Source organism: Gorilla gorilla, chromosome 16 (assembly GCF_029281585.2).
Source record: "Gorilla gorilla gorilla isolate KB3781 chromosome 16, NHGRI_mGorGor1-v2.1_pri, whole genome shotgun sequence".
Lineage (NCBI taxonomy): Eukaryota > Metazoa > Chordata > Mammalia > Primates > Hominidae > Gorilla > Gorilla gorilla.
Window position 1 is genome coordinate 88,260,183 of NC_073240.2, and position 13,307 is coordinate 88,273,489.

Genomic DNA, 13,307 nt, shown 5'->3' on the forward strand with positions numbered 1-13,307 from the left:
ATCCCAGTTTTCTGCCTAGAGTCCATTAGCAAAGGAAGAAGAAATTTAATCAGAGCCTGAAGGTTTTGCTGATAAGAGAAGACAGAGAAAAAATCTTGGAAAGTCGGGGGTAACTAGAATAGGTGAAAGAAGAGCACCAGAGAACAAAGGATTACTCACAGGGAGAGCCACAGAAATCTGCAGAGGCCCTTTTGAGTCTCGGGCTAAATATTACACTCTACAGGGAAAGAGTAATCTTCTATGAAACCTAAAAAGAACAATTGCCAGGAAACTATGTGCTAACAACTTCCAGATTTCTTACAGGGCTGGGAGACATTCAAGTTCCTAATAGCCACAGCGAGTGAGATGGGTTGGCCCTGTGTCCCCACCTAACTCTCTTCTCAAACTGTGTTGAGGAAGGACCTGACAGGGGAGGGAGGGGTGATTGGATCATGGGGGTGGATTCCTTCATGCTGTTCTCGTGATAGCCAGTGAGTTCTCACGAGATCTGTTGGGTGTATGAGTGTTTGGCAGTTCCTCCTTTGCTTGCACTCTCTTTTCCTGCTGCCTTGTAGAGAAGGTGTCTGCTTCCTTTTCACCTTCTGCCATGATTGTAAGTTTCCTGAGACCTCCCCAGCCATGCGAAACTGTGAGTCAATTAAAACCTCTTTCCTTTATAAATTACCCAGTCTTGGGTATTTCTTTATAGCAGTTTGAAAACGGATGAATACAGTGAGAGACACTGAATTCTGAGCACATTCAGTAGAGATCCAAGTAGGTTACTGAAGCAGTGAGGCTAAACTAGCCTTGGAACAAAGGCTAATCTATATCCACATTAACAAAAGTTAAACACAAGCCTTAGAAATGACAAGCTGATCCAAAAGAAATTTAGCTGTCAAAACAAACTGCTGTGCTCTTCAAAGGTAGACAACAAAATCCAAGTACTCAACAATGTAACTTTCATAATACTAGACATCCAATAAAAAATATTAGATGAGTGAAGAGCCAGGAAAATGTGAACTATTATTACCAGAAGAAAAATCAGTCAACAGAAACAGATTTAAACACAACTGATGACTGAAATAGCATGTAAGCACTTTCAAAATGCTGTTATATGTTCAAAAATTAAGAGGAGAATAAGGAGGAAATCATGAGTAAACAAGTGAACAACATTTTTGTTAAAACTCCAGAGCTTAAAAATACGTTATCTGAAATTAAAAGTTCAGCAAGAGATGGAATTAGCAAAAAATAAACACTGCAGAGAAAAAGACCAGTCAACTTGAAAACAGAACAGAGGAAACTCAAGCACACAGAGGGAAGAAACACTGAAAAACTGACCACAACAGCAGTGAACTGCAGACATTATTGAGGTCTAACATGCTTAATTGGATTCTTAGAAAAGAAGCAGAATGGACAGGAAAATATTAGAGAAATTATTTAAAAATTTCAAATTTGTGAAAATTATGTATTTCTTTATTCAAGAAGCCTCACAAATCCTGAGGAAGAAAAATGAAAAAATGTGACACCAAAGCAAATCATTACCGAATTTAAGTCAGTAATAAAAAGAAAATAAAAACAGCCAGAGTGGGGGAAAGCCATATTTTGTATAGGAAAACAAAAATAAAAATGAATGTAGGCATCTTGTCAGAAACAAAGCAAGCCAGATGATAAAGGACCAGTAACCTTTATGTATTGTAAGGAAAAATAATTGCGAAGACAAAATTCTGTAGATAATGAAAATATTCTTCAAAAATGAACACGAAATGATGACGTTTTCTGACAAAAGCACTGCCAGCAGGCCTGTAGTCAAGAAATGTTTAGAGCAGTTCTTCATACCAAAGAAAAATTATACCACATAAAAACTTGGACATATAGAAAACAATAGAGTGTTAGAAATGGTACTATGTGGGTCGATATAAAAGTCTATTTCATGTTTAAAAAAATTATTTAATATTTTAACATATAAAGTAAAAATAATAACTATGTATCGTGAGGTTCCTAACATATAGAAATGAAAGGTATGCTAACAATAGCACAAAGGTCAGGAGGGAAATACAGAAGCATACTGTTGTATGTTTCTTACATGCTGTAGGATGTTGTATAATATTTTTACAGGTAGCAGGTAATAAGTTAAAAATGGATTTTTAGATCATAGAGCAATCACTATAAAATTAAATTAAAAATTAGATAAATCTAATAAGCCAGAGTGGACATAAGTTGGAATAGAGAAATATATTCAGGTAACACAAAATTATTCAGTAAAAGAGGAGAAAAGGACTACGTTATAAATGATGAGAGAATAAAAAAGAAATAGCAAGATAATCAATTGAAATCTAGTCATATTAATATTTACATTAAATATAAAGAGTTTAAATACTTTAATCAAAATATTGAGATTATCAGACCCGATATGAAGAAGTCACTGCTATAGTGCTGTCTATAAGAAACCAACTTTAACAGTATGGTACTGGTAAAATATAAACACTTAGATCAATAAAACAATATAGTTTACTGAGTGTGACAAAGATGCCAATGCAATTAGATAGAGAATAGAATCAAACATGGTGCTGGAGAAATTAGCTATCCAAATGCCTTCTTGTATCTTTACACTAGCCCAGACACTAGCTGAATGTAGTCAAGTGAATGACCCAAGCCAAAACTTATAAAATAATAGAATTGCCAAACTGAACCCTGTGCAAATTTCTGATGCACAGGGTATGAGAAAATAAACTAGTGTTGTTTTAAGTCACTATGTTTTGGAGTTCTCTGTTATGCAGTAACAGATATCTAAAACTTAAATTGGTACCTATACATGAGGTGCTGCCATAACACATATCAAATATATGTGACATTGCCATTGGGATTTAGTGGAGAATAGGTACTTAAAGGGCAATGAGAAGCCTGCTACTGGGTGCTAGAAAGGCATGAGTAAATTTGCTATGGTTTGAATGTGTCTCCCAGTTTTCATGTGTTGGAAGCTTAATCCCCAATGTGGCTGTATTGAACGGTGGAATCTTTTAAGAGGTGATTGTATCATGAGGGTCCTGACCTCATGAATAGATTAATCCACTTATGGATTAATGGGTTATCATGGGAGACAAACTGGTAGCTTCATAAGAAGAGAAAGAGAGACTTGAGATAGTACACTCAGCCGCCCATCATGTGACATCCTGTGCTGCCTTTGGATTCTTCAGAAAGTCCCGATCAACAAGAAGACTCTCACTAGATGCAGTCCCTCAATCTCAGAATTCTCAGCCTCTGTAACTATAAAAAATATACTTCTTTTCTTTACATGTTACCCAGTTTCAGGTATTCTGTTATAAGCAACAGAAAATGAACTAGTACAGAATTGTAAATAAAGGTTGGGGGAAAGATGGTTCGTGTTATGTAATGGCAGAATATTTAGAAACACTGTCATCTTAGGTGACTTAGAACAGGGATTCCTGACCCCCAGGCTGTGGACTGGTACTGGTCTGTGGCCTGTTAGGAACTGGGCCACACAGCAGGAGGTGAGCAGAGGGCAAGCAAGCATTCCTGCTTGAGCTCTGCCTCCTGTCAAATCAGCCAGGGCATTAGATTCTCATAGGAGCACAAAGCCTATTGTGAACTGCACATGCAAGGGATCCAGGTTGCAAGCTCCTTATGAGAATCTAATGCCTAAGAATCTGAGGTGGAACAGTTTCACCACAAAACTATGTCCCACCACCACCCCATCCATGGAAAAATTGTCTTTCATGAAATCAGTCCCTGGTGCCAAAAAGGTTGGGGACCATGGACTTAGAAGACAGAAAACTTACCCAGGATTCCTCCTAAGCTGTGTCCCATCTGTGCAGGACCCCACTGAAAATCGGACTGTTCAACTCACCTGGCAGCCACTTCCAGAGCCCCTGGAACTCTGGCCCAAGGCTTTCTGACTGACGCCTTCCCAGATCTTCTAGGCTTAGCAGCTGAAGACTGACACTGCCCGATCGCCTCGGAAGCCTGCAGGACCATCACAGATGCTCTGGGTAACTCTCACAGTGGAGGGTAAGTCTGTCCCTGTCTTAATCATTATGGAGGCTACCCACTCCACATTACCTTCTTTTCAAGGGCCTGTTTCCCTTGCCTCCATAACTGTTGTGGGTATTGACGGCCAGTTTTCTAAACCTCTTAAAACTCCCCAACTCTAGTGCCAGCTTAGACAATACTCTTTTAAGCACTCCTTTTTAGTTATCGCCACCTGCCCAGTTCCCTTATTAGGCTGAGACACTTTAACTAAATTATCTGCTTCCCTGACTATTCCTGGGCTACAGCCACACCTCATTGCCACCTTTTCGCCCAGTTCAAAGCCTCCTTCACATCCTCCCCTTGTATCTTCCCACCTTAACCCACAAGTGTAGGACATCTCTACTCCCTCCTTAGCGATCAATCATGCACCCCTTACCATCCCATTAAAACCTAATCACCCTTACCTTGCTCAACACCAATATCCCATCCCACAGCACGCTTTAAAAGGATTAAAGTCTGTTATCACTCACCTGCTACAGCATGGCCTTTTAGAGCCTATAAACTCCCCTTACAATTCCCCCATTTTACCTGTCCTAAAACCAGACAAGGCTTACAGCTTAGTTCAGGATCTGCGCCTTATCAACCAAATTGTTTTGCCTATCCACCTGGTGGTGCCAAACCCATATACTCTCCTATCCTCAATACCTCCCTCCACAACCCATTATTCTGTTCTGGAACTCAAACATGCTTTCTTTACTATTCCTTTGCACCCTTCATCCCAGCCTCTCTTCACTTTCACTTGGACTGACCCTGACACCCATCAGGCTCAGCAAATTACCTGGGCTGTACTGCCACAAGGCTTCACGGACAGCCCCCATTAGTTCAGTCAAGCCCAAATTTCTTCCTCATCTGTTACCTGTCTTGGCATAATTCTCATAAAAACACACGTGCTCTCCCTGCCTGTCATGTCCAACTGATCTCTCAAACCCCAGCACCTTCTACAAAACAACAACTCCTTTGCTTCCTAGGCATGGTTGGATACTTTTGACTTTAGATACCTGGTTTTGCCATCCTTACAAAACCATGATATAAACTCACAAAAGGAGACCTAGCTGACCCCATAGATCCTAAATCCTTTCTCCACTCCTCTTTCTGTTCCTTGAAGACAGCTTTAGAGACTGCCCCCACCCTAGCTCTCCCTGATTCATCCCAACCCTTTTCATTACCCACAGCTGAAGTGCAGGGCTGTGCAGTCAGAATTCTTACACAAGAACCGGGACCATGCCCTGTAGCCTTTTTATCCAAACAATTTGACCTTACTGTTTTGCCTAGCCTCAAGTTGGCGTGTGGTGGCCACCACCACCCTGATACTTTTAGAGGCCCTTAAAATCACAAACTATGCTCAACTCACTCTCTACAGTTCTTATAACTTCCAAAATCTATTTTCTTCCTCACACCTGATGCATATACTTTCTGCTCCCCGGCTCCTTCAGCTGTACTCACTCTTTGTTGAATCTCCCACAGTTACCATTGTTCCTGGCCTGGACTTCAATCCGGCCTCCCACATTATTCCTGATACCACACCTGACCCCCATGACTGTATCTCTCTGATCCACCTGACATTCACCCCATTTCCCCATATTTCCTTCTTTCCTGTTCCTCACCCTGATCACACTTGGTTTATTGATGGCAGTTCCGCCCAGCCTAATTGCCACACACCAGCTAAGGCAGGCTATGCTATAATACAAGCCACTAGCCCGCCTCTTAGAACCTCTCATTTCCTTTCCATCGTGGAAATCTATCCTCAAGGAAATAACTTCACAGTGTTCCATCTGCTATTCTGCTACTTCTCAGGGATTATTCAGGACCCCTCCCTTCCCTACACATCAAGCTCGGCGATTTGCCCCTGCCCAAGACTGGCAAATTGGCTTTACTCAACTAAAATACCTCTTGGTCTGGGTAGACACTTTCACTGGATAGGTAGAGGCCTTTCACACAGGGTCTAAGAAGGCCACCGTGGTCATTTCTTCCCTCTGTCAGACATAATTCCTCGGTTTGGCCTTCCCACCTCTATACAGTCCTAGAAGGACTTTATTAGTCAAAGCACCCAAGCAATTGCTCAGGCTCTTAGTATTCAGTGAACTAATGGTCTTTTAAAAACACACCTCACCAAGTTCAGCCACCAACATAAAAAGGACTGGACAATACTTTTACCACTTGTCCTTCTCAGAATTCGGGCCTGTCATCGGAATGCTACAAGGTACAGCCCATTTGAGCTCCTGTATGGATGCTCCTTTTTATTAAGTCTCAGTCTCATTCCAGACACCAGACCAACTTGGACTGCGCCCCTGCACCCCCTACCCAAAAAAAAAAAAAAAAAAAAAAAAACCTTGCCATTGCCATCCCTACTGTCTTCTGTCTAGTCATACTCCTATTCACCGTTCTCAACTACTCATAAATGCCCTGCTCTTGTTTACACTGCCAGTTTACACTGTTTCTCCAAGCCATCACAGCTAATATCTCCTGGTGCTATACCCAAAGTGCCACTCTTAACTCACTCTTAAAGTAAATAAATAATCTTTGCTGGCAGGGCTATGCTGAATCTCCTTAGGCACTCTCTAATTTGATGTCCTAGGTCCTCCCAATTCTTAGTCCTTTAATATCTGTTTTTCTCCTTGTCTTATTCCGTTCTTTTTTCAATTCATACAAAACCATATCCAGGCCATCACCAATAATTCTATGCAACAAATATTTCTTATAACAATCCCACAATATCACCCCTTACCACAAAATCTTCCTTCAGCTTAATTTCTCCCACTCTAGGTTCCCACGCCGCCCCTAATCTCGCTCGTAGCAACCCTGAGAAACATCACCCATTATCTCTCCATACCATCCCCAAAATTTTTGCCACCCCAACACTTCAACACTATTATGTTTTATTTTTCTTATTAATATAAAAAGACAGGAATGTCAGGCCTCTGAGCCCAAGCTAAGCCATCATATCCCCTGTCACCTGCACCTATACATCCAGATGGCCTGAAGCAACTGAAGAATCACGAAAGACGTGATATTTAAATGGCCTGTTCCTGCCTTAACTGATGACATTCCACCACAAAAGAAGTGAAAATGGCCAGTCCTTGCCTTAACTGATGACATTACCTTGTGAAATTCCTTTTCCTGGCTCAAAAAACTCTCCCACTGAACACCTTGTGACACCCACTCCTGCCTGCCAGAGAACAACCCCCCTTTTTCCTTTACCTACCCAAATCTTATAAAACGGCCCCACCCCTATCTCCCCTTTGCTGACTCTCTTTTCGGACTCAGCCCGCCTGCACCCAGGTGAAATAAACCGCCTTGATTCTCAAAAAAAAAAAAAAAAAAGGAAAATTTACTCAGTGAGTTTGTACCTCTAGCTAAGGAGATGTCTAGGCTGAATGGTATGAGTGCCAGTTATGTTTGTCTGTTTCATAATATGCAGATAGAGATGAACTAAGAGATAAACTGTTCAGTTTTCAAGTATTAATAGAAGCTAGAGAAAATAAAACCCACATTTGAATTTGATAGTATGGAAAATTAAACACTTTTCATACCCAGCTTCTCCAGAAAATAAAGATTCTCAAAATAAGAATTGGCCTCAGGGCAAGGACCAAATCTAGGGTCTGTCAGTAAAAGATGGCCTCAGGATCGGGTCAAAATCAAATGAGAAGTGCAACTGCAAATCCTGTGACAGGACCTCAGAAGAGTTTAATGGGGTGCCTTATGAACTCAAGCCAAAAGACTTCTAAGAATCTGAAGGGCATTGTATCACAGCAGCCCAAAGTAGAGTGTGATTTCTCTTGAAGATATGTGAAGGTGTGGTTTTTGTCTGATGAAGTAAACACTGATATGACTCATAGAAAACTTACAAAGTTTGTAAATGTAATTATACTGATGGAAGCACTAGCAGCTTGAACTAAAAGGACCAAGGACAGTTCAAAATAATAACAGGCTTCTGGACACCTACAGACAGGTGGTAGGATGAGAAAACCACTTAGGTACAAAACACATGCCAGTTTGATTTTAAAAGGATGATGCCAAGAGCACAGCCAACACACACACACACACACACACACACACACACACACACACACACACACACATTTTCCAAGGACTAAAATTGAGCCTTAATCAAGGAATATTTTTTCACCCTGGAATAAGAAAATTGATGATATGTGCCCTGGTAGATGACAGAATTTCTGCAAGCCAGTGACTGAAATGCATCTTTTTTATTTTTTAAATTACTTTTTGCATGGTCTTGTCCATTGCAGTTATTCTACTTCTATGTCTGCTTCTGTGTTATACCCTGGGGTGTGTAAGATCACTATACAGGCCTTTAGATTGAGAAGATGTATACTCATTCGGTTGACCCTGAGGAAAAACAGACAATGAAACTCATCCACGTTGGGTCTGATTTAGAAGACAATATCCTAGACCTCAAACCCAAGCATAACATTAAAATGGGGTCATACTTTTTTGCTTTTGTGGGGTAGGGATTGAGAATATTTTTCATCTGGGAAGAATGTGAATCATTATAAACCAGATTATGTTACATTGTCACCTTGATGGTCCCCAATAAATCCTGGCTGCTGAGATTCATGCCCTTTTCCATTTTTCTTCAGCAGGACCTGGACTAGAGTGAGACCAGGTAGGTGCCTATGGCACAGAATACAAGTGAGATCCGTGTACACAGATCCACTTACTCAGAGATGTGTCCAAGGCGCCTTATTTGCCTCACCCTAATCCTGACCCTTCTCTGGAATCTGTTCTCAGCCTGCGATTTGTTTTAACAAATAGAATGTGTTGGAAGTGACGCTGTGCTAGTTCTGGGTCTAAGTCTTATGAATGCCTGCAAGCCACTATTTTGTGCTCTTGGGAATCTTGAGTCTTCTAAGAAGTCCAGTCATACTACTGTTGAGAGCACATGGAGATACAGAGTGGACACTTCATGTGGAAGGGGAGAAGCTCTGAGACTAGAGGAGCAGAGGAAGATGCCCAGCCTTACTGGCATCCCAGCTCCCAGACGACCTGCCAGCTGAATGCAGTCATAGGAGTGATCACTGGCAAGACCAGCTGAGCCCAGCTCACAAACTAGAATTGTGGGCAAATCAAATGGTTGTTGTTTTAAGCCACTAAGTTTTAGTGTGTTTGTTAGGTAGCAATGGGAAACCAGAACAGAGACCAGCCGTGTCTGCTGTGGATGCTCTGATGGTTTAAGCAGCTGATATAAATCATGACAAGAAATAGCAGAGAAGGGAATAACATGAAACACAGCAGCAGGAAGCCTGGAAATATCTGTGAGATTTCCTTGCAGGTTCCTAGAGTCAGGTGGGCTAGAGGTCTGGATGCTTAAGAGTAGATGGGGTCAAAGACTAGAAATAGTGTCTTGTCACCAAGTCACTCTTTATCACTAATCAGGTTTGTCCTGGGGGCCACTTATCTAATAGTGCTATATACATGCACGTTGGTGTTACAACCACAAAAGAAAAAAAAATGACAGGTCAGGGACCTGATTGATTGTTCAACAGAGAGCATTTATGGTGCTTGGCCTGTGCAAACAGACTTACGAGCAGACAGGCTCAGACCCATCAGAGATTGAGCACAATAGCTAGGACGCAAATCTTTCTATATAAAATGTCTCAGCCCATACATACATGGATATGGTGCTGAAAGCACTAGGACCCCTGAGCCAACATAAGCACAACCTAGGCATCTTGCAATATCTAAGCTTTGGGCACTCACTTCTCCCCTGCTGTGATTATATGCCTGGCTCTAGAAGCACTGTGCAAATTATAGGACCTGGAGAGTCTAAACTGTAAATGAATGCAAATGAATGTGGCCTCCTAGGAAATAAAAATACAGGCTCATTATTTTGTTTTTCAGTCCAGAAAAGAACACACTTTGAAATGGCAGTTTCTGGCAAGAATAAAATAATATTAATAATAATGATAGCTCTGCCCAAGTCAATTTTCTACAAATGGCAGTCTGATAGGCGCTGGCAAAGTAAGGAAACATCAGCCGATCTTAAGCACAGTGACCTCCAGGGAACTTGCCATGAATCTATCATCACTGAGCCTTTTACCAGCAGCATTTATTCAGCCCATTTATTCCACAAGGTGGTGGGGACACAACTGTACCCCTGGTATAGGCACAGAATGCATTGTTAAAGGGTGGGTAATATATAAGGTGATGTAAACATGTTCCATTTTAAACACATCCAAATTGGCCAATTTCCTTGATCTTTAAAAATAATTTCAAAGCACCATGGTGATGGAAACATTTTGTTATCTTTAAAATGCATAGACCAGATTCATCTTAGAGATGGCTATACTATTAGAATATTTTATGGATGCCATTTCTGCAGGCTACTGGTACTAGGAGAACTTAACAAACGGTGCCAGGAATGTTTGCTGGGTTTGCTCAGCTATTCAGGTTGATTTCCTGGGGTCCCTGCTATAGGAGATTCCACTTTAGAGGCGATCCTGCCGGGCTGAGGTCTCTTATGAGGTCTCTATCCCTTTAAATCTTTGTTCAAAGCTTACCTCTCTTAATTACGTCCACCCAGACAACCCTATTCATACTCAAACCTGCTCCAGAATCCCTTGTATTACTGATCCTCCTATTTCTGCTGTATTGCTAAATCAATGAATTATTTTTTTGTTAACTACTAGTGCAATGCAAGCTCTATAAGGACAGAGGTTTTGGTATTTTATTTAACTGATGTATCTAACACAGTGCCTGAAGCTCAGTAAACGTGTGGAATAAATAAAGGAATGGGTGCATCTTTGTTAAGGCACTTTATTTCGCTGATATAGAAATCTCATCTTCTCAATGGGAATGATTATTTTTGTTTTCAGGACCTGTTACCTGCATAATAAAAAATGGTTCAGTGCAAGTCCAGTTCATGTTGGTGAGACCCAAGGAGGTTTGCTTTATATATACAGGCATACTTTTGAGATGTTGTGGGTTTGTTTCCACACCAATGCAATAAAGTGAATATGGTAATGAAGCAAGTCGCAGGATTTTTTTGGTTTCCCAGTACATATAAATGTAGCCTATTAAGTAAGTGTGCAATAGCATTATGCCTAAATAATGTACATTTCTTAATTAAAAATACTCTATTGCTAAAAAGTGCTAAAGATTATCTAAGCCTTCAGCAAGTTGTAATCTTTTTGCTGGTGGAGGGAGAGAGAAGGGGAAATGGCTGGTTGGTGGAGCCGTCAGAACACACTCAACATTAATCGATTAAGTCTGCCATCTTATGTGGGCATGATTGATGGTGCCCCAAACCATAATAATACCAGCAGAGATCACTGATCACAGACCACCATAACAGTTATAATAGTAATAATAATAAATCTGAAACATTGCAAGAATTATCAAAATATGACACAGACAAGAAGTGAGCTCATGCTGTTGGAAAAATGGTGCCAACAGAGTTGCTTGATGTGGGGTTGCCACAAACCTTCAGTTGGTAAAAATAAAAAAAGCAATATCTGTGAAGAACAATAAAGTGAAGCACAATAAAATGATATATGTTTTTAATCCCAATGAAAAACTTCCTATAAAGAGTTACTGATATCAGAGTTCAGTTTCTTGATTTTCAACATGGAAATTTTCTCCATAGATGTTCTAAATGTTAGTTCGCATGTGTACCGACATAATAGGTTTGAACTCATAGAACTCATTCACACGTGTTGAATATACATTTATTAAGAGTCTACTGTGCATTAGACACTGGGTTCAGTCTGTAGATGCAGAAATAAATCAATTGTCATTATGTGTCCTTAAGGAGCTCACAATGTGGTACAAGGCAAAGACCTGTGCAAATATACACAGCAATGATGGAATGCAACTGTGCTTCAAAGGAGGCCAGGAGCAGAATGCTGAAGGAGCAAAGAGAAAGAAGCCACGTGCTCTGCTTGCTGCAGAATAGATGATAAATGAACTTCTTCTTGGAGGATGAACAGATACTTGCCAGGTAGTCTGTGCGATGATGAAAGAAAGACCAGAGGAAAAGCATTCTGGGCAGAGTAGATCTCATGGGAAAGGAAATGAGATGGTCAAGGGACACTGGCACTTTGATTAGAACACAATGTTTTACGGAATATTGAATAGCTTGATAAAGATTAGTTATAGGGAAAGGTCTCTCTGAATCACTGGTCAAAGAAACCACATGCCTTCTCAGACTGCAAGACAACTCACTTAACTGTGATGGAATCTTCTACAGAAGCACTTGCTTAGATGTGGTTATGTTATACCCATATGCATGTAATGCTTTTGCCCAGGTAGCTCCATGTTCTCAGCTTGATAGATGCTGTATCAAATAGGTGTAGTGTCTGCAAATAGTAACAATTAGTGATATCTTCTAGAACAACCTCTTTGGTAAGCTTCCAATATATGTGTATGTGTGCATATATATAAAAATATATATGAATGACTTAAACACACACACACACAAACCCACACTTAAGGTTCAAATTAGAAGTTTTTGTCCTATAAGAAGGTTGAGAGTGCTTGTTATATTAATGATACAAAAGATGGTTTAGCTGCAACACGTGTTATCAGAAGTCTCCTCAGGGCTCTCTGATTTAACCTAGCTGGCTAGCAGATGAAACCTTCCTCTCTTGTATTTCCAAATGCACCTTCTCACTGGGACTTGGACATGCCCAGGAGTTTGCAATGGCTGTTCCTTCTACCAGGAATGTTCTTTACCCTGATGTCCATATGCATTGCTCCCTTATTTCCTTTTAAGTCATTGCTCAAATGTCACCATCTTGTTGTGGTTTACCTTGACCATTTTATTTAAAATATAAATTATTTTCCTACACAGTTGGTTGCCTCCCTGGGGCTCTGACACTCCCGATTGTCTTTTCTGTTCTCTATTTTTTTTTCTTTTTCATAGCAGTCATTCTCAAATTATGTGTTTGCAGGGTTGCTTCACGACCTCCTGAAGGGGAAGAGGTGGGGCAGTGGAACAGATAGGGTCTAGATCCCCAGCATTTATTTTAAATTAGCTCCTATTTTATATTATTTGACTCAAGGGCATATATCATATATCAAGTGTTCTGAGCCTTTAAAAAGTTAGAAAATGACTGTTGTAGATGAAAGTACACAGAACTAAATTCAGGAAACTTAGATTCCAGTCCTATATCTTTTACAGACAAACTGTGTGTGAACTTATGAATGTCATGCACTGACGTTGTACCTGTAAGATGATGGACAAAATCATGGTCTCTTAGTTCTATTTGAATGGAGTTTTTCTGTGATTCCGAATAGTTAAGCATACTCCCTGCTGCTACAAA

The 13,307-nt window shown here is 40.5% G+C and overlaps 1 long non-coding RNA gene across 1 annotated transcript in view; it reads left to right on the forward strand.

The window, feature by feature from the left end:
* The first annotated feature begins 547 nt into the window (after positions 1-547).
* The window catches only part of LOC129526937 (uncharacterized), a 42,183-nt gene continuing 29,423 nt past the window's right edge, over positions 548-13,307 (forward strand). The window contains exons 1-2 of the long non-coding RNA XR_008671751.2: positions 548-628; positions 3,813-4,005. This is a non-coding gene — a long non-coding RNA (uncharacterized lncRNA). The remainder of the gene's footprint in view (positions 629-3,812; positions 4,006-13,307) is intronic.